Below are 25272 nucleotides of genomic sequence, written 5' to 3'. Positions count from 1 at the left end.
CCAAATGAATTAATGAGAACAATGGACACTTGCAGAAATTCTGAGATGTATGGTGGTTACAAATATGATTCTTTCTCAACTTGTCTGAGCCCAAGGTACAGATTTTGAATAATCAAGTGGAATTTCTGGAAACTTCCTGAAGCATTCCCAAACAGGATTTTAAGAATTCAAGGCCATTTGTAGCTTTCTTTTGTATGAGTGTAAATCTTCCTAGAACGATCCAGTCTGTTTTCTAACTCATGTAACTTTTCTCAGTTTAGATTCATTCAACATTGGTTAAATGCATATTGTATGTTCAGGAGGGAAAAAAAGTATAAGTATGTATTTTTAGAAGTTTCTTGTATCTCTGTCCTAACTAACTTTTACAGAATAATTAATAGCTCTTTGAAGGCAATGGCTGGATCCATTATTTAATAGGTAACCTAAGCTCTCCATACACTGCGATGTTTATTTATTGACAAAAGAAGGCTACAAAGAAATGAATTTGGTGATAATCAGGGTTTCTTGGCTAAATGTGGAAGACTTCATTGATATCAACTCACCATATGGAATGGGGATTAAGCTTGTCCTTATTTAGATTTAACTCCCTTTGACTACATATAAGGTTGTCACTGAATAAAAACTTCAAAATTATCCTTTTGTGATTAATCTCTCTTTGGGAAAAAAAATCACATCATAAAGTATTTTACCCACCTTCCTACCTACTATTCCTTTTTTCCATTTTGGGGGATAGAACAGATAGAGTTAATGGTACTGTTGGGAATAAGGGAATCAGATATTTAATGCTTTTCACTTTATTTCAAATGACCCTTCAAATGTCTGCTTTGGGAATGAAACTCATCATTCTGTGAGGGTAATACAGGAAATATTTTATCTCAGTTGCAAACAAAGTCCCCCCTGGCACAGGACTTTTAAAATCTTTGGCATTAAACCTCCTGAAACCCATCTGTGTTGAAAATTAATTTTTTGCTTTGGGGCATATTATGTTTACATATTTTTTTTTATTTCACAATATTTAATCTAGTGAGAAAATAGCTTCTTAGGCTAAGCATAGAATCCAACTCAAAGGACACAAGGTGAGGAAATCTCTGCAATGTAAAACCACAACTGAGTATATTATTTGTAATAGTCATGATTTTAAAACACCAAGTACATGGTGATTTCCTCATATTTTTCATTGTTTTATTATCTGTATGAAACGTACTTAATAAAATGAGTTGAATTTCGATGAAAAATTGATGAAACTAAACTATGCATACAATTATGTATTCAAAATTCCTCCTTTCAATAGGCAACTCTGTAATCCACAAATTGGTCAGAAAAGCAATGTCCATGATTTTGCCTTTTTTCTGAATTGAATAAGGCTGCACTGAAGAATGCTTATCTGCTCTCTTTTTCTTTAGCGGTGTTGTTTTAAACTTGTGGTTTTCGGCAGAAGGTGCTTTTGTCCCATAGGGGATATTTCTTTTGGTAATTTCTGGAGGAAATTTTAGTTGTCATGATTGGGGAAGGTAGGGTGCTGCTGGCATTTACTGAACAGAGGCAAGGGATGCTGCTAAACATCCTAAAAGGCACAGGACATCCCCACAGAACAGAGAATTATCTAGTGCAAATTGTCAGAAGTGCCAAGGGTGAGAAAAAAAAGGTTCAAAGCAGAAAATTTCATCCAAAAGGAAACTGAATTTCTGACAAACAATTATACCACACATTTCTGTATTCAAATGCTAGGTCCTCTCATAAGCTGACTCAGAATTCTTTTTCTTCAAAGTTTTATTTAAATTCCAGGTAGTTAATATACAATGTAATATTAGTTTCAGGTGTACACTGTAGAGATTCAATACTTCCATAAATTGCTGATCACAACAAGTGCACTCCTTAATCCCCATCAAGTATTTAAACCCATCCTCCCACCCATCTCCCCTCTGGTAACCATCAGTTTGTTCTCTAGAGTGAAGTCTGTTTCTTGGCTTGCCTCTCTCTCTCTCTTCCTCCCCACCCCCTTGCTTGTTTGGTTTGTTTCTTGGATTCTGTATCTAAGTGAAATAATATGGTATCTATGTTTCTCTAACTGAATTATTTTGCTTACATAATACTCTCTAGTTCCATCCATGTCATTGCAAATGGCAGGATTTCGTTCTTTTTACAGATGACTAATATTCCATTGTGTGTGTGTGTGTGTGTGTGTGTGTGTGTGTGTACACCACTTTATTCATTCACCAGTCAAGGGACACTTGGGCTGTTTCCATAATTTGGCTATCGTAGACAATACTGCTATAAACATCAGGGTGCATGTATCCTTTTGAATAAGTATTTTTGAATTCTTTGGGTAAATATCTAGTAGTGCAATTGCTGAATCTAGGGTAGTTCTATTTTTAACTTTTTGAGGAACCTCCATTCTGTTTTCCAGAGTGGCTGTGTTAGTTTGCATTCCCACCAACAGTGCATGGGGGATCCCCCTTCTCCACATCCTCACCAGCACCTGTTGTTTTTTGTGTTGATTTTAGCCATGCTGACAGGTGTGAGGTGATATCTCACTGTAGTTTTGGTTTGTATTTTTCTGGTGGTCAGTGATGTTGATCATATTTTCATGTGTCTATTGGTCATCTGAAGTTCTTCTTTGAAAAAATATCTATCATGTCTTATGTTCGTTTTTTAACTAGATTGTTTTTTGGGTGTTGAGTTATATAAGTTCTTTTGGATACTTTTGGATACTAACATTTTGGATACTAACCCTTTATCAATTATGTCACTTGCAAATATCTTCTCCCATTCCATAGCTTGCCTTTTAGTTTTGTTGATTGTTTCCTTTGCTGTGCAGAAGCCTTTTATTTTGATTAAGTCCCAATAGTTTATTTTTGCTTCTGTTTCCCTTGCTTCAGTAGGCATATTTAGTAACAAGTTGCTATGGCTGTTCTCAAAGAGCTTATTGCCTGTATCCTCCTCTAGGATTTTTTAATGGTTTTGTGTCTCACATATATAGGTCTTTTATCAATTTTGAACCTATTTTTGTGTATGGTGTAAGAAAGTGGTCTAGTCTCAATTTTTTGCATGTTGCTGTCCTGTTTTCCCAGCACCATTTGTTGAAGAGATTGTCTTATCCACATTGGATATTCTTTTCTGCTTTGTTGAAAATAATTGACCATATAGTTGTTGGTCCATTTTGGGGGGAAGGGTTCTATTCTGTTCTATTGATCTATGTGTCTGTTTTTGTGCCAGTACCATACTGGCTTGATCACTGCAGCTTTGTAATATAACTTGAAGTCCAGAATTGTGATGGATGCCTCCTATTTTGCTGTTCCTTTTCAAGGTAGTTTGGTTATTCAGGGCCTTTGTGGCTCCATACAAATTTTAGGATTGGTTTTTCAAGTTCTGTGAAAAATGCTGTTGTTGTTTTGATAGGGATTGCATTAAATGTGAAGATTGCTTTGTGTAGTATAGACATTTTAATAATATTTGTTCTTCCAATCCATGAGTACGGAATGTCTTTCCATTTCTTTATGTCATGTTCAATTTCTTTCTTCATGGTTTTATAGTTTTGAGAGTACAGGTCTTTCACCACTTTGGGTGTGTTTATTCCTGGGCGTCTTATTGATCTTGGTGCAGTTGTAAATGGGATTACTCCTTGATTCTCTTTCTGCTGCTTCTATATTGGTATATAGAAATGCAACAGATTTCTGTACATTGATTTGGTATCCTGCAACTTTACTAAATTCACCTATCAGTTCTAGCAGCTTTTTCTTTTTTCTTTTTGGTAGATGCTTCGGGATTTTCTATATAACATACCATGTCATCTGCAAATAGTGAAAGTTTTACTTCTTTCTTGCCAATTTGGATGTCTTTTATTTCCTTCTGTTGTCTGAAAGCTGTGGCAAGAATTCCAGTACTATGTTAAGTAACACTGGTGAGAGTGGACATCCTGTCTTATTCCTGATCATAGAGGAGAAGCTCTCAGTTTTTCCCCATTGAGGATGATCTTAATTGTGGGTTTTTCATATATGACCTTTATTGTATTGAATGAAGTATGTTCCCTCTAAAACTACTTTGTTGAGGGTTTTTATCATGAATGGATGTTGTACTTTGTCAAGTGCTTTTTCTGCATCTATTGAAATGATTATATGGTTCTTTTTCTTTCTTTTATTATTGTGATATATGATGTTGGTTGACTTGAAGATATTGTACTGCCCTTGCAACCCAGGAATAAATCCCACTTGATCATGGTGAATCATTCGTTTAATGTATTGTTGGATTTGTTTTGCTGGTATTTCACTGAGCATTTTTGCATCCGTGTTCCTCGGGGATATTGTTCTGTAGTCCTCTTTTTTAGTGGAGTCTTTATCTGGCTTTTGTGTCAGGGTAATGCTGGCCTCGTGGAATAAATTTGAAAGTTTTCCTTCCATTTCTATTTTTTGTAATAGTTTGAGAATAGGTATTAACTCTTCTTTCAGTTTTTGGTAGAATTTGCCTACGAAGTTGATTGGCCCTGGATTTTTGTTTATTGGTAAGGTTTTTGATTACTGACTCAATTTCTTTGCGGGTTATTGGTTTGTTCAAGTGTTCTATTTCTTCCTGTTTCAGTTTTGGTAGTTTATGTTTCTAAGAATTTATCCATTTCTTCCAGGATTTCCAATTTGGTGGTATATATTTTTCATAATATGCTCTTATAATTATTTGTATTTATGTCATGTTGGTTGTTATTTTTCTTCTTGTTTGTGATTTTATTTATTTGGGACCTTCTTGTTTTATTTCTGGTAAGTCTGGCTAGAGGCTTATCAATTTTATTAATTTTTTTTCAAAGACTCAGCTCCTGGTGTTGTTGGTCTCTTCTATTGTTTCTTTTGTTTGTTTGTTTTAGTTTCTGTATCATTTATTTCTGCTCTAATCTTTATTACTTCCTTATATGTGCTTTAGGCTTCTTTGTTGTTCCTTTTCTAGATCCTTTAGGTGTAAGGCTAGATTGAGATTTTTCTTGCTTCTTGATGTAGGCCTCTATTGCTATATAATTCCTTCTTATAACCGCTTTTGCTGTGTCTGAAAAGTTTTGGATCATTGTGTTACCATTTTCATTTGTTTTCTTATATTTTTAAATTTCTTCTTTGATTTCTTGCTTGACTCGTTGATTGTTTACAATCATGTGTTTTAACCTCCATTTATCTGTGGTCTTTTGAAATCTTTTCTTGTGGTTGACTTCAAGTTAAATAGTGTTGTGGTCAGAAAAGGTACATGGTGTGATTTCAGTCTTTTTGTATTTGTTGAGGCCTGTTTTGTGACCAATATGTGATTTATTTTGTTGAATGTTCCATGTGCACTTGAAAAGAATGCGTATTCTGCTGCTTTAGGATGGAATGTTCTGAATATCTTTTAAGTCCATCTGGTCCACTGTGTCCTTTAAAGTCATTGTTTTCTTGTCAGTTTTCTGTTTAGATGATCTGTTCAATGATGTAAGTGGGGTATTAAAGTCTCTTATCATTATTGTCTTATTATCAATTATTTCCTTTATGTTTGTTATTAATTGTTTTATATATTTGGGGGTCTCATGTTGGATGCCTAAGTATTTACAGTTATTATATCTTCTTTTAGATTGTGTCTCCTTTATGATTATGTAAATGTGCTCTTTTGTCTCTTTTTGTAGTCTTTGTTTTAAAGTCTATTTTGTCCAATATGGTATTAGTACTCTGGCTTTCTTTTACACTCATTTGCATGAGAAATGTTTCTCCATCCCCTCACTTTCAATATGCAAGTGTCTTTAGGGCTGCAATGAGTCTCTTGTACACAGCATATAGATGGGTCTTGTTTTTTTTTTTTAAATCCATTCTGACCCTATATCTTTTGATTATAGCATTTAGTCCCTTTACATTCAAAGTAATTATTGATAAGATATGTATTTATTGCCATTTTATTACTTGTTTTGTCTTTGTTTCTGGACATTTTCTCTGATGCTTTTTTTGTCTTTGTTTCTTTTGGTCTTTCCATTGTGTTTAGAAACTCCTTTAATATTTCTTGCAGAACTGGTTTCATGGTCATGAACTCCTTTAGTTTTGTTCATGTAGGAGAAACTCTTTATCTCTCTTTCTATTCTGAGTGATAGCCTTGCTGGATAAAGTATTCTTGGCTGCAGAATTTTCCCATTTAGCACTTTGAATATATAATGGCACTCCCTTCTGGTTTGTCACATTTCTGTTGAGAAATTTTCAGCTTGCCTTATGGTTTTCCCTTGTAAGTTAAGGACTTCATTTGTCTTGTTGCTTTTAAGATTTTTTCTTTATCACTATATATTGCAAATTTAATTGCAGTATTTTTTGGTGTTGACCTGCTTTTGTTGATTTTGATGGGAGTTCTCTGCCTCCTGGATGTAGGTGTCTGTTTCCTTCCCCAGATTAGGGAGGTTTTCAGCTATTATTTCTTCAAATAAATTTTCCACCCCCTTTCTCTTCCATGTTCTTCTGGGACTCCTATAATAGGCATATTATTATGTTTCTCATAATAATGAGAAATGGAGTCATTGAGTTGCCTAAGTCTATTTTCCTGGTGCACAATTCTTCTGTCTGTCTTTTGTTCAGCCTCATTAGGTCACTAATTTGTTCCTCTCTTTCTTCCATCCTGCAGTTCATTCCACCAAGCCTTGTTTATTGCATTCTTCATCTCTGATTCATTCTTTTTTAACTTCTTATCTCTGTGGTAATGGTCTCCCTGATGTCTTCTATTCTTTTCTCAGGCCCAGTGAGTACCCTTATGATTGTTGCCTTAAATTCTACACCAGGCATATTACTTATATCTGTTTTGCCTAGATCTCTGGCCTTGGCCTTATTTTGTTCTTTCATTTGTGATAAATTCTCTACCTCTGAGAAGAACAAATAATCTCACTCCTGTGTGCCCCAGTTATTTTTCAGATGGTTGTTTCCAACCTATCTGCCCCAGGGTTGTTTTTCTGCTTTCTCTCTTGGAACAGTGAAGTCCCTTTAGGCTCTATCCCAGCCAAGCCTACTCACCTTTAAAACTCTAGGCTTTAAGTCCCACTGGTTGGAGGAATGCATGAAATTCAGTCCCTCTCATTTTCCAAGCCCATGGCTTTGGAGAAATGTTCTCCTTATGCATTCCCCTGGGTACTTCTCTCTTTCTTTCTCTCACCCTTCTCCATGACCATGGCTCCTTGTCCTCTATGGCACCTGTGATCTGTTTCTCCCCTTAACCATGTCTCTGCACTTCCTACATTCTTCAATATGGCCTCTTCTCTCCCTTTAGTTGTGGAGTTTTTTCACCATCTTCAGGCTGATTTCTGAGGTATTTAGGATAATTTGTTAGCTTCTTAGTTGTGTTCATGGATCTAGGTGAGCCTGGAGTCCTACTCTGCTGCCATCTTACTCTCCTCCCCTGTAGACTTTTTTAATCCAAAATGATAGAGGTGCTAATTATCACTACAATGCAATCATATTCCAATATGTAACTGTATGAAATCAACATGTTGTGCATCTTAAATTTACACAATGTTATATGTGAAATATATTTTTAAAACCATCAAAGTAAATGGAAACTTTAAAAAATAGTACAAAGAATCAGAGACAATGATTTTCTTTTCCAGAAAACTAAACAAAACAAAACCAAATCTGGAGTCCCACTGAAACACATAGAACACAAACTCAGAAGAATATAGGGTTAGTTAAAACTATGATATATGATGTACATATACAACTATTTCCTAAGGATAATTTACTTATATCATCATGATTATGAAAGATAGGCTAAAATAGATTACTTGTATTTAGTTTTTACATCAAAAGGCACTCCATAGTTCAGATTGGCTCTCTTTCAAATTCTTGCTAAGACACTAAATAGTTGTGTGACTGTGTAGAGAAGGATTTAGCTTTGATAAGGCCTCAAATTCTTCATCTGGAAAATGGAATATTGATAAATATAATTAGAGTAAGTGTAAGGATTAAATGAAATAATAAGTGTAGAAGCAACAAAAGAATAGTTGCAGCAATTATAATATTATTAACTTTACTGTAATCTGTGTTTTAATGACTGGTACCCATATATATAGAATGTAATATATTAGTATATTAATATTGATATATTAACTAGAACATATGACTAGTGAAAGCACATCATCTGTCAAATTGTGCCAATAACACCTATACTGTAATGTATGGTTGAGAACTTTTATTACCTGACGTATAGCATAAGCATATAAATAGCTTTGTTAAGATTTAGGTAATTTTATAGATTAAATATCCATGACAGAATTATTAATGGAAGTAAGGAGTCTACAAAATACATTCCAACATTTTGAGATTAGTGTAATAGAGGACAGTTATGAGTCTGCTTCCCAATACCTCCATTTCTACAAATATTTTGGCTACAGAAAAGCAATTAATGAAAAAAGACTTTTTCTTGCTGATAAATCTGGTAACTAAATATTCTTACAAGGAGTTCCAATATGTACCCAAATTCATACAAATGCTCTGTTATAGAGGGTTTCATGACAGCAAAGTTACATGTATTATGCATTTAAAAAATTTAACAACTTCAGAAATCCACCATTTCTTTTTTTTTTTTTTTTTTTTTTTTACAAAACTTTATTTTAGAGAGAGAGAGAGAGAGCACGCGAGCAAGTGTGAATGGGGGGGGGGAGAGACAGGAGGATAGAAGAACTGAAGCAGGCTCTGTGCTGACAGCAGCAGGCTGTCAAGATGTGGGGCTGGAACTCATGAACCATCAAATCACGACCTGAGCCAAAGTCAGACGTTCAACTAACTGAGCCACCTAGGCACCCCAGAAATCCACCATTTTTCATTATCAATGTGTTTCTATACTTGATACTAAAGGCTGACTTAATTGTCCAAAGAATTGTTTTTCAAGTGAAAACTATCCCAGTTCTCTCCACATTTTTACAGTACTGAGTACCTCATTTGTTGCTTGATGAAACTATGTCATAGTCTCTCTTGAACAGACTTATGTTAAATTGTCAAGGGGAGTGTTTACCTTCCTATTACTTTTATCACATTATAAACTCATATCTGATTTTCTACCCTTGTCATATTTGTCTTTTAGTGTTACTACTTACAGTTTTCTTCAGAGAACAAATGACTATGTTTGAGCTTTTTTCTCCAAATATGTTCTATTTGTCTTAGTACACATACTAAATTTATATTATTTGAATGATGTCAACACTAACCTCACAGGAACCTAAGGCTTTTCAGAAATTTGGATTCACCAATGAATGATACACGAAGACTAAATAATGAAATATAGCATATGATTTCTCCATGATATTCAAATATGCCAAAATTCTTAAAAGATGCATACAGATCTCATAAATAAACAAAATAAATGCTGGAAAGAAACCATACCTGACCTATAATGGAGTCTAGCTTCTTAGGATTTTGGTAAATTTAGTTAATAAGTGTAATAAATATAATATAGGGGACATTTGTATATTACAGCTTCAGAAAACACATTCTATTTTAATTTCAGAAAAATCATTATAAATTAAATCACCTCCTCCTTTGGAGATTGCTATGGACTGAATGTTTGTGTCCTCTCAAAATTCATTTGTTGAAACCCTAATCCCCATTGTGATAGTATTAGAGGGTAAGAGCTTTGGGAAGTGATTAGGACATGAGGATTATAGCCCTCATAAATGGGATTATTCCCCTTATAAAAAAGATCCTAGAGAGCTTTCTTTCTACCATGTGGAAACAAGGAGAATTCAGCAGTCTGCACCTCAGAACAGGGCTCTCAACAGAACCCAGCCATGCTGGAAAATGATATCAGACTGTCAGCATCTAGAACTGTGAGAAATATCTTTCTGTTGTTTACAAGGCACTCAGTCTATGGTATTTTGTCATAGCAGCCCAAACTGAATAATACAGAGGTATTTTCAAATTACTGAGACATTAATGAGGTAATATTTTAGAAGACACAGTATATGAAAATTGATTAAAAGAAAATTCAAATTGTTGTATGTAATAGTGATAATAGTAACAATAGCAATGATATTGTATATTAAATCAGTAATATGGCTCATATTCAATAACAGCCTCCATTTTGGTATGGGAAGCAATTGCCCTGAATTTGACCATTGCAGTAAAAAAAAAAAATGAAGTATTACAACTACAGTGAGCTGAAGTACATAATCAGATTATCTTTCAAGTAGTGATTACTATAGAACGCTTTCAAGAACATTGAATGGGGATGTACTTGTTAAACTAAAAATGTGGAATTGACAAAATTAAAGCTCTTTGATCTCTAAAGTTTCCAAAAGCTCACAAGCTTCTTGAGGAAGATGTACATGGAGAAGGGGGAAAAAAAGCTTGAGCAATGTGCAATGTGATAGCCTTTATTCAAAAATTCCTTTAAAAATATGTTAAAATGCTTCTTGTGTTAGTAAAATTTGATTTTTAAAAGTGTACTTTTGTACTCACTTTGGCAGCACATATACTACAATTGGAATGATTAGCATGATTAGAGATTAGCATGGCCCCTGTGCAAGGATGACATGAAAATTCATGAAACGTTCCACATTAAAAAATGAAATATAATAAAAATATACTTTTAATATTTTATGAAATTTGGGAAGTGGATGCTATTGGTCCTGGATTAAGTACATATTTAATAAAGGCATTATACTGTTTAAATAGGAAGAAACCTTTGTGTTTACTCTTGATTTCTTGTTCTCTATTTAGTCTAGGAACCAAGAAGCACAATTTTCTCCTTTAAGGCTATAATTTCTGGTGGGGATATTTCACACTCATAGTTCCCTGTATGTTAACAAGAGTCATACATTATTGAAGTTACAGATGTGTATGACAAGAGCATGGCTTTTGTGGTCGGTTTCTTCTGTTAAGTGCTTCTGATATTGTATCTACCATGAATATAATGGAAAAAAATATGCAGCTATGTCTGGGTTGAAGGAGGTCTTGAAGTATGTACCATGGGTTTTGATTTACCTTGAATTTCTCATATTCAAAGATATAAAAGCACCTCTTAGTGATAAAGATAGTACTTGGAACAACATGTGTTGTTGCATTATCCAGATTGTTAAAACACACTTGGTGAAACTATAAATACAGTAGAAGTTTTTAACTGTAAATGGAGAATAGCAAAAATGTGTATCTCAGAAAGGAATTTACATCTCTTCCATTTCTTTAAAAGAAATATTGATGACTAAAGTAAATATAAGGTAGCTGCTATTTGATCACATTTTTCTCAGGCCTTTTCTCAGAAAAACAAATGATCTCAATATGTTAAAATTATAGAATTTATTTACAGAATGGTTTTCATATTTAATTTCCAATTTGAATTTATCTCGTGATCTCTAAATCTTTGCAAATGCACACTTACTCTTTCATATACGGTTTAGAAAGGCATCTGAAAGGCTAACTTTTCTCATCTGTTGTGTATTTTTGTTAAATAGTAGTTTAATATAATATTTAATTATATTTATTTTATATAAATTATATTTAACTTAATATTTAAATTATAATAAAATCATATTTGTTAAATAGTAATTTACATGATTAACCAAGTTAGCTATAATGTATAGGAGTAATAGACAAATATAATTAATGTATAAGTAAACAAGACTCTAGCGTTAGGAATATCCTAACACTAATTGGATAGAATTTTTAAAAAGTTTTTAATTCCATCGTGAAAATGGTATTCTAATTTTGAAGCTTCATACCATGTTCCAGGAGTCTTGCATCATATTCTGGCTTCATCTACCTCTCAAGATTCATCATGTACTTGCTTTATCTTCTCTTGCCACACGGGTGTCTTTTCAATCTTTTATTTGCTTCCTCTTACCAGAGGGCCTGGGACATTTTTCTCTCCATTTTTTACTTGCTTAATTCCTATTCTCTCTTCAGATCATAGCTTAGTGATCCTCATATCAATGAAGTCTTCCCTGAGCTTCCTGTCTTATTTTCATAGCACTTATTCACAATTTAAAAATTTCCATTTTTTAGATTATTATTTCCTTTATGTCTGTGTCCTCCCTACTATTCTGTGTATACCATGACATAAGGATTGTGATAGGTTATGTTCATCACTTAATGCCTAGTTCCCAGCATAAAGCCTTGCATATAGTTGGTACTTATTGTTGCGTGGGTGGACTAAACTTAAACCAGTAATATCCATACTAAGTTTACTTACCTGCAAGTTCTCATAGACATTTCTGTATTCTCCAGAAGATTACATGAATCTCTGAGAGCTAGAATTGTGTATAATATGCAGGATTTTCTCACAGTGCTTAACACAGTACATTGTGCATAGAAGCTATTTGATAAAAGTTCAATACATGCCCAGATGGTATAAGTAAAAATTATATGGTTTAAAATTTATATATTTAACTCACTTCATACTATTTACAGATGAAAAACAAGAAAAATAGTAATCTTTATACTAATTCTCACCCCTTACATTTATTTCCAGTGTCCCCTAGGTCAACAGAGAAAACATAACTGTCAGTGGAGTGCTAAGTAAAAGTAGGTTAGAGAAATTCTCATTTCATACTCTCTGGAGTAAGAGTAGTGTATCACCATGTATATATATGTATACTCATAGCTTATTCTTGAAGTAGGCACAATCAGTAGCTGCCTAGGGGGATGTGTGCAAGGGGCTTTAAAAATTGCCTAAACACATCATGATGCTCCTTGTCTGGTATGGCCCCAGTATCTAAAATTCTCACGGGAATTTCTCATTTCATTAGATAGCCAGAGACTTCTGTTAGCAGTATGTCAATTTTCTTATGTGAAGTTACTGGACCAAGAAGTAATGGTCATTTACCCTTGACTTGGGTTAGTGTAACAATAAGCCAACATAGGGTTAAGTTTTGATGAAGATGAAGAGAACAGCTAAAGTGTGACTAATGACAAACTTCTCAAGATGTGGTATGGATTAGAGAATGAAAGATTGAGGAGGACGGAGGCAATAATTAGGAAGCATTTGACTGGAGAAACACTGAAAGGCAGAAGTATAAGCACAAAATTTAGAACCATGAGCTAAGGAATTAGAATTCTAGTTCTGTGATGTGCAAGATCTATAATTTTGGGAGAGTTAATCCCTGAAAATCAATGTATTCATATTAAATGCTATACAAAAACATTGGCAATTATTTCTATGTGGCAAGTGCAATAGGTATTAGTTGAACCTGAAAAAATTTCATCTGTTTTACCATTTATCAAGTGTATTAGTTTTTCCTGTAATATCAGTTTAAGATAATATTGGTTATCAACATTTCATGGCTAATTTCAATCTCAGCTAGGCTATTTGGATAGCAATTTAAATATGCATAAACCAATCGATGAGGATCTTTGAATGGTTACTATGTATTTCATTCAAGATACTATGAAAAGAATGAGGCAAGATTCCTCCCTATGAAGAACTTAATATGGTATCCAGGAGGTGGACTTGGTGGACATGGAGAAATAGTTCACCTTTATTCATTCAACAAACTTATTGAGTTTTATCATCATACCAAGCACAGTTTAGGCACTAGGATACCAATATGAGAAATTGAGATACTCTTGAAGTGTAAATTTCATGGACAAGGTGGACAGTAGCTTAAAAAATAAATCTGTAATAGCCAAGTGGAGATAAGTAGTGTGAAGAAAAATAGAATAGGGAAAAAGGAATAGAGAGTGACAGGAGAGTGATTTTATATAGAGTGTTCAGAAATGATCTCTGTTAAGGAGGCATTTGAGCTTAAATCTGAAGAAGTGAGCAAACAAGCCAGATAAATGTCTTCAGGGAAAGATGTCAGGCAGGCAGAGGAAAAACCAGTGCAAATGTCCTGAAGCAGGTGTATGCTTGGTATGTTTAAGGAACAACCAGGAGGTCATTGTGGCTGGAATGAAGTTAAAAACAGGAGACGTGGTAGGAAATTGAAGTCAGAATGGTAGCAGAGGGGTAAGATCATATAGATTGGTATAGATTATTTTATATACCCAAGGCCATCATGATTCATTGGGTGTTGGATGCATGATCTGACATATATTTTGTAAGCATCACTTTGGCTGCTGTGTGGACAATAAACTGATGACTTGAACAAGAGTGGAAGTAGAGAGACTAGTTAAAAAACTATTATATTTGTCCAGACAAGAAATGGTGGGTTGGAGCAGGATAGTTATGAAGGTGGTGAAAAGAGTTAGTTTATAAGTATACTAAAATATAGGGAAAAGTTGATCTGTTGTCAGACTTCTGTGGGATGTGAGAGAGAATCAAAGATGACTTCATGGTTTGCAGGGGGGCATCAAATATTTGGATTTATATGTGCTGTTTGTGATGCTTATCAGGCATTCAAGAGATATATTTGGATGGCAAATAAGTACATGAATAGTTCTCCACATCATTAATTGTCAGGGAAATGTAAACTATAATCATGAGAACTTACTACATAACCATTTTAATAGCAAAAATTAAAAACACTGATAAAGGATTGAGAATAATTGGAAGACTCATATAATGTTTGTAGGAATGTAAAATGGTACAACTACTTTGAAAAGTAGTTTACCAGTTTCCTATAAACTTAGACATATACTTTTTTTGTGACCCAACATTACTATTGTTAGGTATTTGCTCAGGTATTTTATTTTTTTACTTACAATTTTTTTTATGTTTATTTATTTATTTGTTTTGAGAGAGAGAGAGAAAGGGGGAGAGAGAGAGAGCGCAAGGGAGGGGCAAAGAGAAGGAGAGAGAGAATCCCAAGCAGGCTCCACACTGTCAGTGCAGAGCCTGATGTGGAGCTCTAACTCATGAACCATGAGATCATGACCTGAGCTGAAACTGAGTCAACCAACTGAGCCACCCAGGCTCCTCTGGTCAGGTATTTTATTCAAGAGAAATGAAAACATATGTCCACAAAAAGACCTATGTATGGATATTCATAATAGCATTATTTATAAGAGCTAAAATATGAGAACCACCCAAATGTCTATCAACAAGTAAATGGATAAACAAATTGTGGTGTATACAGAGAATATAATATTATTCAGTATTAAAGAGAAATAAATTACTATTGCATGAAACAATGTGGATGAATCTTAAAATTATTATACTGAGAGGGGCGCCTGGGTGGCTCAGTCGGTTAAGTGGCCAACTTCGGCTCAGGTCATGATCTCACGGTCCGTGAGTTCGAGCCCGGCGTCAGGCTCTGTGCTGACAGCTCAGAGCCTGGAGCCTGTTTCAGATTCTGTGTCTCCCTCTCTCTGACCCTCCCCCGTTCATGCTCTGTCTCTGTCTCAAAAATAAACGTTAAAAAAATTTAAAAAAAAAATTATTATACTGAGATGTTAAAGAGTACATTATTGTATGATTCCATTTGTATGAAACTCTAAAACAGGCAATATTAATCTATAATGATAGAAAGCAGGTCAGTGTTTCACCATCCTACTTTATCTGGTTCTGAGAGGTTTCCTGCAACACAGGAATTTCAGTGCTAAACACAGAAACAGTCCCTGAAAAAAACACAACAGGTGGTCAATGTGTAGAGTTGGGGACAGGGATTTACTGGGAAGGAGCTCAAGGGAAGTTTTTGGGGATGAATGAAATGGTCTATATTTGGATTGTAGTAGCAGTTACAAGGGTATATTCATTTGTTAAAGCTCATCAAAATATATACTTGTGGGCATTTTTTTTAGAGGGAGGCTTAAATTATCTTTTGATTATTTTTTAATTTATTTAAATTAAAGTATTGATTTTAGGGGTAGAACCCAGTGATACATTTTTGTTGGATGTAAAGTCTGTACCAGTGATATTTGTTAAAAAATAAAACAAACATTTAGTGGTAAGTTATGTAAAATATAACTTTTTATTTAAAAAAATTTTTAATGTTTATTTATTATTGAGAAACAGAGAGAGACAGAGCATGAGCATGGGAGGGGAAGAGAGAGGAGAAGACACAGAATCTGAAGTAGGCTCCAGGCTCTGAGCTGTTAGCACAGAGCCTGACACAGGGCTCAAACTCACAAACCGCGAGATCATGACCTGAGCCGAAGTCGGATGCTTAATTGACTGAACCACCCAGGTACTCCAAAATATAACTTTTTAAGCACATGCGCTGATATCTTCATTGTTTTTTGTCTCAAAAGAAGTAGTCAAATACTAGTGTAAGAGAATGTTCCTGAAGTGACTCTGATACTGGATACTTATAAAATCAGAAGACTTCTGTCAATTTAAACCCCTGAATGATTGTTGGGGCTTCCATATAGACTTATATTAGCTGAAGACCATTGATGCATTTTATCACATTGATGATAAAACCATATCTTATTCTTATTTCTTAATTTGTCTGGGTAAATTCAAAATTCTTTATAGATAACCAAATAAAGATTATAACCAAACATTAAATATTTCTAGGGTATGATCATGTTGTATTTCTAGATATATTTCAAGCTCTGGAAAGGTAAATTCAGACCACAGGGGAAACCAAAATTATCAGGACATTTTTCTCTGCATTTAAAAGTCATGTAAGCATTACCAGATATAACCCTGGATAACTCATGATGAATAATATAGGCAAATGTAAATGACAAATTGTCCACTAAAGTTAGATTTTTAATTTTTTTGCTAAATAACCATAGTAATTCTAATGATGGGGAGGAATGTGAAAAAAGTCAACCATACTGAACATCCTCCTTTTGTTTACCTTATTTATGTTGTTAACTCATATATTTCTAATTTTGTTTTGCATAAAATATGTTAATACTAGTGTCATGAAAATAGAAATGACCATTGTGATCTAGTGTGAAAAAAGATCTCCCTGGTAGCCTTTTATTTGTGCATCAGCTGAGGTACAATTATGAGTTAAGTTAAACTTAATTTTATGCCTTTTTTGTCCCATCATTTTGAGCCATATTTACTTATTCTGCATAACCTGTCATTGCTTACTTTATAGTTAAGGTTATAACCCTAAGATTTAAGGCCTTCTATTTTTGCCCTGTAAACATATCTCTAACTCTTCAACCTGTATGTCTTCTATGTGAAATGAGAATAATATAATCTAGCTTTTAGGGTTGCCATGGAGATTGAACAAATATGCTAATTCAAATCACCTGGTGTGTAATTACCTGTGAATTTCTTTATCTTTCCCCCCTTACTGGATGTGATATATGTCTCTGTCACATAAAATTATATCTCTAAATCTAAATATCTGCATCTTTGTATATGATTTATTGCTTTTTTGAGTGGGACAGTGTAATGTGGTAGCTATGAATACAGTCTCTGGGACCATACTCAGGTCCCTATCACCTACTGGCACTGTGATTTTTGGCAAGTTTACTTGCCAAAAGTTGGTTTACTTTTCCTCTTCTACAGTCTCCTCATTTGGAAAATGAATATAATAGTAACACCTACTCCATGAGACATTATATTAAATATTATTATATGCAAAGCACTTAGAACAGTACCTGGCACATGGTAAGTATTTTGGAGACATTGGCTATTGTCACTAGAATATAAGCTTCATGAGGGTCTCTTTTGTTCACTGCTGTAGCCTTCTCCTCCCTAGGAATTCCTCTTCTAGGGATATACTCTGTTTTGTTTCTGAATTTTGCCCTGTGTTCCAAAATTATTCCAACTTTCTACTCAATATCTTTCATTGGATATCTGATAGATATTTCACACTGATCATAGCCAGAACATCACTCTTGACTGCCCCTCAACCCATTCCTGCCTTGATATTCTTTGTTTAGTAAATTGCACCACAATTAACTTAGTTCTTCAGGCTGAAAGCTAGTCATTATTCTTGATTTCTTTCTTCCATATATCATATTTGTCAGGAAGTCATGTCAATTCTAATTTTAAAATATATCCCAAATCCAATTAACTCTCACCTTCACTCCTCTCATCCCCATCTAAGCCACCATAATCTCTATGTCTTAGATTATAGCAATGTGACTAATTTTTCTGTTTCCTTTCTTGTCTTCTATAATCAGTGTAATCTTTGTTTTAAAGTAAAATCAGAGCATATCACACCTTTGCTCAAATTCTCCAATGACTTCTTTCCAGTCACATTTGGAATAAAAGCCACTCTTATTTTCAGTCTTTAAAGATCAAACTAATATGGCTCCTGGATACCACTCAAGCCTCATATGTGGCTACTCTTCCCCATATTCACTCCTCATTGGCCATGGTGCTCTTCTTACCCTGACTCAAAGAGCAAAGTTAATTTATATATAATGGCTTTTGTATTTGCTATTTTCTGTGCCTGGAATGCAGTTCCCAAAGACAAGCATAATGGTTCACTTCATTCCTTCACTTAGGTCTCTTCAAAAAATGTAGAAAAGCCTCAGAGAGACTTTCTTCTCATTCCTGTCTACAGTATTCACCTTCCACACAAGTTATGGTATATGTTAGTAGAAGTGAAAACATAGGGTTTCAAAGGTATTGGTAATTTTCTATTAGTCAAATTTGGTGGATATGCAAGTATTCATTTTATTTTATATATATACAAACACATATATGTATACATATACACACACGTATTTATAACTTTGTATTAAATATTTCATAATAAAAATTTTAATCATCCTTATAACTACTTCCCTTTACCATGTTATATTTTGGTTAAAAGCAGTTATCACTACTTAAATTTTTTTTTAACGTTTATTTATTTTTGAGACAGAGAGAGACAGAGCATGAATGGGGGAGGGTCAGAGAGAGGGAGACACAGAATCTGAAACAGGCTCCAGGCTCCGAGCTGTCAGCACAGAGCCTGACGCGGGACTTGAACTCATGGACCGCCAGATCATGACCCGAGCTGAAGTCGGCCGCTTAACCGACTGAGCCACCCAGGCGCCCCAGTTATCACTACTTAAAATGACATATTTGCATAGTTACTTTACTGTGCTCTTGTGTCCCATGCCAGATGTGAGTATTATGAAGGCAGGGATATTGTTTGTTATTATGACTGCTATATTCTAGTGCCTATTATATTGCCTGGAAAATAAGCAGGAGCTCATCAAATATGTATTGACCGAATCAAAACTGGCTATTTACCCAAAAAATACAAAAACCTAACTCAAAGGGATACATGCATCCCTATGTTTATTGCAGTATTATTTACAATAGCCAAATTGTGGAAACAGCCCACGTGCCCATCAATGGATGAATGGATAAAGAAGATATGGTGTGTGTGTGTGTGTGTGTGTGTGTGTGTGTGTGTGTGTAAAATTAAGTCATAAAAAATGAAATCCTGCCATTTGCAACAACATAGATGGAGCTGTAGAGTATAATGCTAAGGGAAATAAGTTAGAGTAAGACAAATGCCATATGATTTCATTTATATGTGGAATTTAATAAACAAAATAAAGAGGCAAAGAAAAAGAGAGAGAGAGAGAAACAGAAACAGACTCTTAATTATAGAGGACAAACAGGCTTACCAGAGGGGAGGTGGTGTTGACATGGGTGATATAGGTGATAGGATTAAAGAGTACACTTATCATCATGAGTGCTGAGTAATGTATAGAATTTTTGAATCACTGTATTGTATATCTGATACTATTATAACACACTGTATGTTAACTATACTGGAATTAAAATAAAAAAGAAAAATATAACTCTTAAAAATAATTTGATGAGAAATTCTTAGACTATAATATCCTAAATCATTTAAAATCTGTAATGGATACTTTTGATTATCTCTCTAGGATTTATTACTTTTCTTCTTCAATCCTAGCAGCACCCACAATTTTCCAACCATGTAGATTGGTTGGATCAACCACATTTATGGTTTAGGGATAGGCTTTAATTAGTATAAGCCACATATCCTATTCACAAGCTACTGTGATTGCTTCAAGTGGAGGACATGATATGAGTCATGTCCATCAGTGCAAGTAAGTCTAAATTCTGAGATGTATGGTTGAGCTGTATCACAAGCAAGCTCTTTTGCTAATTAAGAAAGAGGTAGCATGTGCCTGAAGCTTCTGGTATAAAGTAAATTTGCACATATTTAAAGTATACTATTTAGGAAGTCTTCACATATGTATATGCCTGTAAACATCACAATAATAAAGAGATATACTCATATAAAATATTCATCACCTACAAAATTCCCTCATGCCCCTTGGTAATTCCTTCATCACATTCTCAAACATCCAGTGATCTACTTTCTGTCACTATAGATTACTTTGAATTTTCTAGAATTTATATAAATCATACAGCATGTACTATTTTTATGTTTTTTTCCACTTACCATAGTAGTTTTGAAATTCATCCATGTAGTTGTATGCACCAATAACATTTCTTTCATTTCTGATAGTATTCTTTTGTATGTATAGAAGACAATTTCTTTATCTTTTTTCCTATTGATTGATATTTTCTTTCTTTCCTTACTTGAGGCTATTAACAAATAAAGCTGCTAGTAACATTCATGTACAAATTATGTATGGACATATGCTCTAATTTCTCTTGGGTAAATACCTAGGAGTGAAACGGATGGATCATATGGTAAGCATATGTTTAACTTTTTAAAAAACTGCCAAACTGTTTTCCAAAGTTGCTGTGATATTTTACATCCCCATCAGCAGTATATGAGAGTTCCAGTGCTACACCTCCTCTTCAACACTTGCTATGGTCAGCCTTTTAAATTTGAGCCATTCTCATCAAACTCCACACCCGAAAAACAAATAACCCAGTGAAGAAATGGGCAGAAAACATGAATAGACACTTCTCTAAAGAAGACATCCGGATGGCCAACAGGCACATGAAAAGATGTTCAACGTCGCTCCTTATCAGGGAAATACAAATCAAAACCACACTCAGATATCACCTCACGCCAGTCAGAGTGGCCAAAATGAAGAAATCAGGAGACTATAGATGCTGGAGAGGATGTGGACAAACAGGAACCCTCTTGCACTGTTGGTGGGAATGCAAATTGGTGCAGCCGCTCTGGAAAGCAGTGTGGAGGTTCCTCAGAAAATTAAAAATAGACCTACCCTATGACCCAGCAATAGCACTGCTAGGAATTTACCCAAGGGATACAGGAGTACTGATTCATAGGGGCACCTGTACCCCAATGTTTATAGCGGCACTCTCAACAATAGCCAAATTATGGAAAGAGCCTAAATGTCCATCAACTGATGAATGGATAAAGAAATTGTGGTTTATATACACAATGGAATACTACGTGGCAATGAGAAAAAATGAAATATGGCCTTTTGTAGCAACATGGATGGAACTGGAGAGTGTGATGCTAAGTGAAATAAGCCATACAGAGAAAGACAGATACCATATGGTTTCACTCTTATGTGGATCCTGAGAAACATAACAGAAACCCATGGGGGAGGGGAAGGAAAAAAAAAAAAAAAAAAAAAGAGGCTAGAGTGGGAGAGAGCCAAAGCATAAGAGACTGTTAAAAACTGAGAACAAACTGAGGGTTGATGGGGGGTGGGAGGGAGGGCAGGGTGGGTGATGGGTATTGAGAAGGGCACCTTTTGGGATGAGCACTGGGTGTTGTATGGAAACCAATTTGACAGTAAATTTCATATATTAAAAAATAAAAATAAAAAAATAAATAAATAAATAAAAAAATAAAAATAAATAAAAAAAAAATAAAAAAAACATTATGAGGTTAAGACGTGTAAAAATCATACAGAGGAAATCTAGAAACTACTCTTTATTAAATCCTTTTTCTTATGATGTAGTTTTTGTAGGATATGTTACTGATTGTTAGGCATACATAATGTGTTCCCTTCTGTCATGGAAGCTGCTGTTTGACCGAGCATCCCTGTCAATTATGTAAAACAAAGGCATAAATATGAATTTACCATTCCAGATTTGACATAAATTATATCACTTTAAATATAAGAAGTCATCATGTTATCCACGTGTTCAAAGCATTAATTGTAATACTTTTTGCGATCGTAATTTTAATTATTCCCTTCTTTTTCTTTTTGTAAAAAAATATCCTGCTTCCCCCTTGACCTCACTCACAGTCTTAAAATAGGCTAGAATAGTGTTAAGAGCAGTTACCATCTACCTGACATTGAGCATTTGCAAGTAATTTCTCTGAGTGCTTTGTAGACATCATTTGTTTGATTTCTCATAGCACTGATATAAAACAGACATTTCTAGCTACAAGTTACAGAAAAGGAAACAGAGAGGGATTAATAATATCCCAAGTGTCACAGGGCTGGAAATGCCAGATCCAGATTGAAATCCAAGACTTATACCAAATATTATCCCACCTCTTTTCCAAGAATGCTAATTCTGTGTCTTTGGAGTCACAATTATAAATCCAGGAGAATTCTGTTCTATTAAAAAGCTTATTTCCCCAACTCATCAGTTTTCTTAAAGATTTACAGTAACTTGGCTCATTTCCTTTAACTGTGAAAATTGGCTTTAACTCAAATTTTTCTATCTTATTATACATTATACAACTGTACATTTGTATACATTATAAAAGCAATTAATCTTAATAAAAATACTTTGTATAAAAAAAAATAAATAAATTTGAGCCATTCTAATATGTGTGTAGTTCTTTTATTGTAGTTTATTTTGCATTTGCCTGCTAACTAATAATATTTAGCATTTTTTTTCATGTGCTCACGCATACAAATATCTTCTTTGGCAAAGTGTATGCTCAAATCTGATGTCCATTTTATTAATTAAGATGTTTGTTTTTTAGTATTGAATTTTGAGAGTTCTTTGTATATTCTGGATACACGTCTTTTTTTGTGATGTTTGAAAGTAGAATTTTTATTTTATAATTGAAAAAGAAGCTTAACAATTTTCAGTTGCTTTTACAATGCTTTTAGTTTTGTGTTTTCTTTCTTTTTTTTATTAAATATAATTTATTGTCAATTTGGCTTCCATACAACATCCGTGCTCATCCCAACAGGTGCCCTCCTCAATGCCCATCACCCACTTTCCCCTCTCCTCCACCCCCCATCAACACTCAGTTTGTTCTCAGTATTTAAGAGTCTCTTATGGTTTGCCTCGCTCCCTCTCTAACGTTTTCCCCCCATTCCTCTCCTCCATGGTTTTCTGTTAAGTTTCTCATGATCCACATATGAGTGAAAACATATGGTATCTGTCTTTCTGTGCCTGACTTATTTCACTTAGCATAATACCCTCCAGTTCCATCCACTTTGCTACAAATGGCCAGATTTCATTATTTTCCATTGCCAAGTAGTATTCCATTGTATATATAAACCACATCTTCTTTATCCATTTGTCAGTTGGATACACATCTTTTATAAGATGTACTTATATCTTTTATAAGATATGTACTTATATCCCTGTCTATGACTTGTCATTACATTCTCTTAACATCATCTCTAAAAGAATGTAAACTTTACATTTTCATGAAGTTCAGTTTATCTTTTTTTCTTTCATGGATTATGTTTTGGAGCTTATATTAAGGACCATCTTTATAACCCAAGGGACACAAAGATTTTATTTAATGTTTTATTCTAGAAATTGTATTTTATGATTTCATGTTAGGGCTATGATCTGTTTTCAAGTAATTATTGTATATGGTATAAGGTATAAATCAAAATTAATTTTTTGAATGTGCATATGCAATTGTTTCAATGTAATTTGTTGAAAAGGCTGTTCTTTCTCTACTGAATTTTCTTGCACCATTGTAAAATATTATTAGTTCATATATGTGTGGATACATTTCTGTATGATACTCTGTCACATTTATTTGTCTGTCTTGATGCCAATACTATAACACTTTAATTACAGTAGACTTTATAATAATTTTCAAATTAGGAAGTGTGAGCCTTCCAACTTTCTTCTTTTTCAAAGTTGTTTTGGCTATTCTAGGTTGTTTGCATTTCTATATAAATATTTAGAGTCAGATTGTTAATTTCGGCAAGTAATGCCTACTGGAATTTTGATAGGGAGTGCGTTGAACTTTTAGATCCATTTAGGGAGATTAACATTATAACAAGATTAAAACGCTGCCCTATGACCAATGTATGTAATTCAATTTATTTAGATCTTCTTTAATTTCTGTCATTGATGTTCTATAGTTTTTCACCTTATGTATCCTGCACACTTTTTCTTTGAGATATTGCTAAGTATTTATTATTTATTGGTGATATTGTAAGAGGTACTTAAAAAATTCAATTTCCTTATGTTTGTGGCTAGTATGTAGAAATGCAATTGATTTCTGTGTATTGATATTGTATCCTGCCCCATTGATAAACTCATTTGTTAGTGCTGTAGCCTTTTGTATAGTACATAAAAATTTCTACATGCATGGTCATGTTGACTGCAAATAAAGACAGGTTTACTTATTTTTTTTTTTTAATTATTTTTTAAAAATTTACATCCAAATTAGTTAGCATATAGTGAAACAATGATTTCAGGAGTAGATTCCTTAATGCCCCTTACCCTTTTAGCCCGTCTTCCCTTCCACAACCCCTCCAGCAACCCTCAGTTTGTTCTCCATATTTATGAGTCTCTTTTGTTTTGTCCCCCTCCCTGTTTTTATATTATTTTTGTTTCCCTTCCCTTATGTTAATCTGTTTTGTCTTTTAAAGTCCTCATATGAGTGAAGTCATATGATTTTTGTCTTTCTCTAATTTCGCTTGGCATAATACCATCCAGATCCATCCATGTAGTTGCAAATGACAAGATTTCATTCTTTTTGATTGGCAAGTAATACTCCATTGTATATATATACCACGTCTTCTTTATCCATTCATCCATTGATGGACATTTGGGCTCTTTCCATACTTTGGCTATTGTTGATAGTGCTGCTATAAACATTCAGTTGCATGTGTCCCTTTGAAACAACACCCCTGTATCCCTTGGATAAATGCCTAGTAGTGCAATTGCTGGGTCGTAGGGTAGTTCTATTTTTAGTTTTTTGAGGAACCTCCATACTGTTTTCCAGAGTGGCTACACCAGCTTGCACTGCCACCAACAATGCAAAAGAGATCCTCTTTCTCCACATCCTTGCCAACATCTGTTGTTGCCTGAGTTGTTAATGTTAGCCATTCTGACAGGTGTCAGGTGGTATCTCATTGTGGTTTTGATTTGTATTTCCCCGATGATGAGTGATGTAGAGCATTTTTTCATGTGTCGGTTGGCCATCTCGATGTCTTCCTTGGAGAAATGTCTCTTCATGTCTTTTGCCCATTTCTTCACTGGACTATTTGTTTTTTGGGTGTTGAGTTTGATAAGTTCTTTATGGATTTTGGATACTAACCCTTTATCTGATATGTCATTTGCAAATATCTTCTCCCATTCTGTCAGTTGCCTTTTAGTTTAGCTGATTGTTTCCTTCGCTGTGCAGAAGGTTTTTATTTTGATGAGGTC

At 34.2% G+C, this 25272-nt stretch overlaps 1 non-coding gene across 1 annotated transcript; it reads left to right on the top strand.

Moving 5' to 3' along the window:
* Positions 1–10413: 10413 nt before the first annotated feature.
* Positions 10414–10525, top strand: LOC128773980 (U6 spliceosomal RNA). The gene has a single exon (XR_008418467.1). It is a non-coding gene; the product is annotated as a U6 spliceosomal RNA (small nuclear RNA).
* Positions 10526–25272: the final 14747 nt, after the last annotated feature.

Source organism: Panthera pardus, unplaced genomic scaffold, assembly GCF_024362965.1.
Source record: "Panthera pardus isolate Hobbes unplaced genomic scaffold, ASM2436296v1 HiC_scaffold_27, whole genome shotgun sequence".
In the NCBI taxonomy this organism is placed as follows: domain Eukaryota; kingdom Metazoa; phylum Chordata; class Mammalia; order Carnivora; family Felidae; genus Panthera; species Panthera pardus.
The sequence above is the reverse complement of the archived record's forward strand: the minus strand, read 5'-3'. Positions and strand labels throughout refer to the sequence as shown.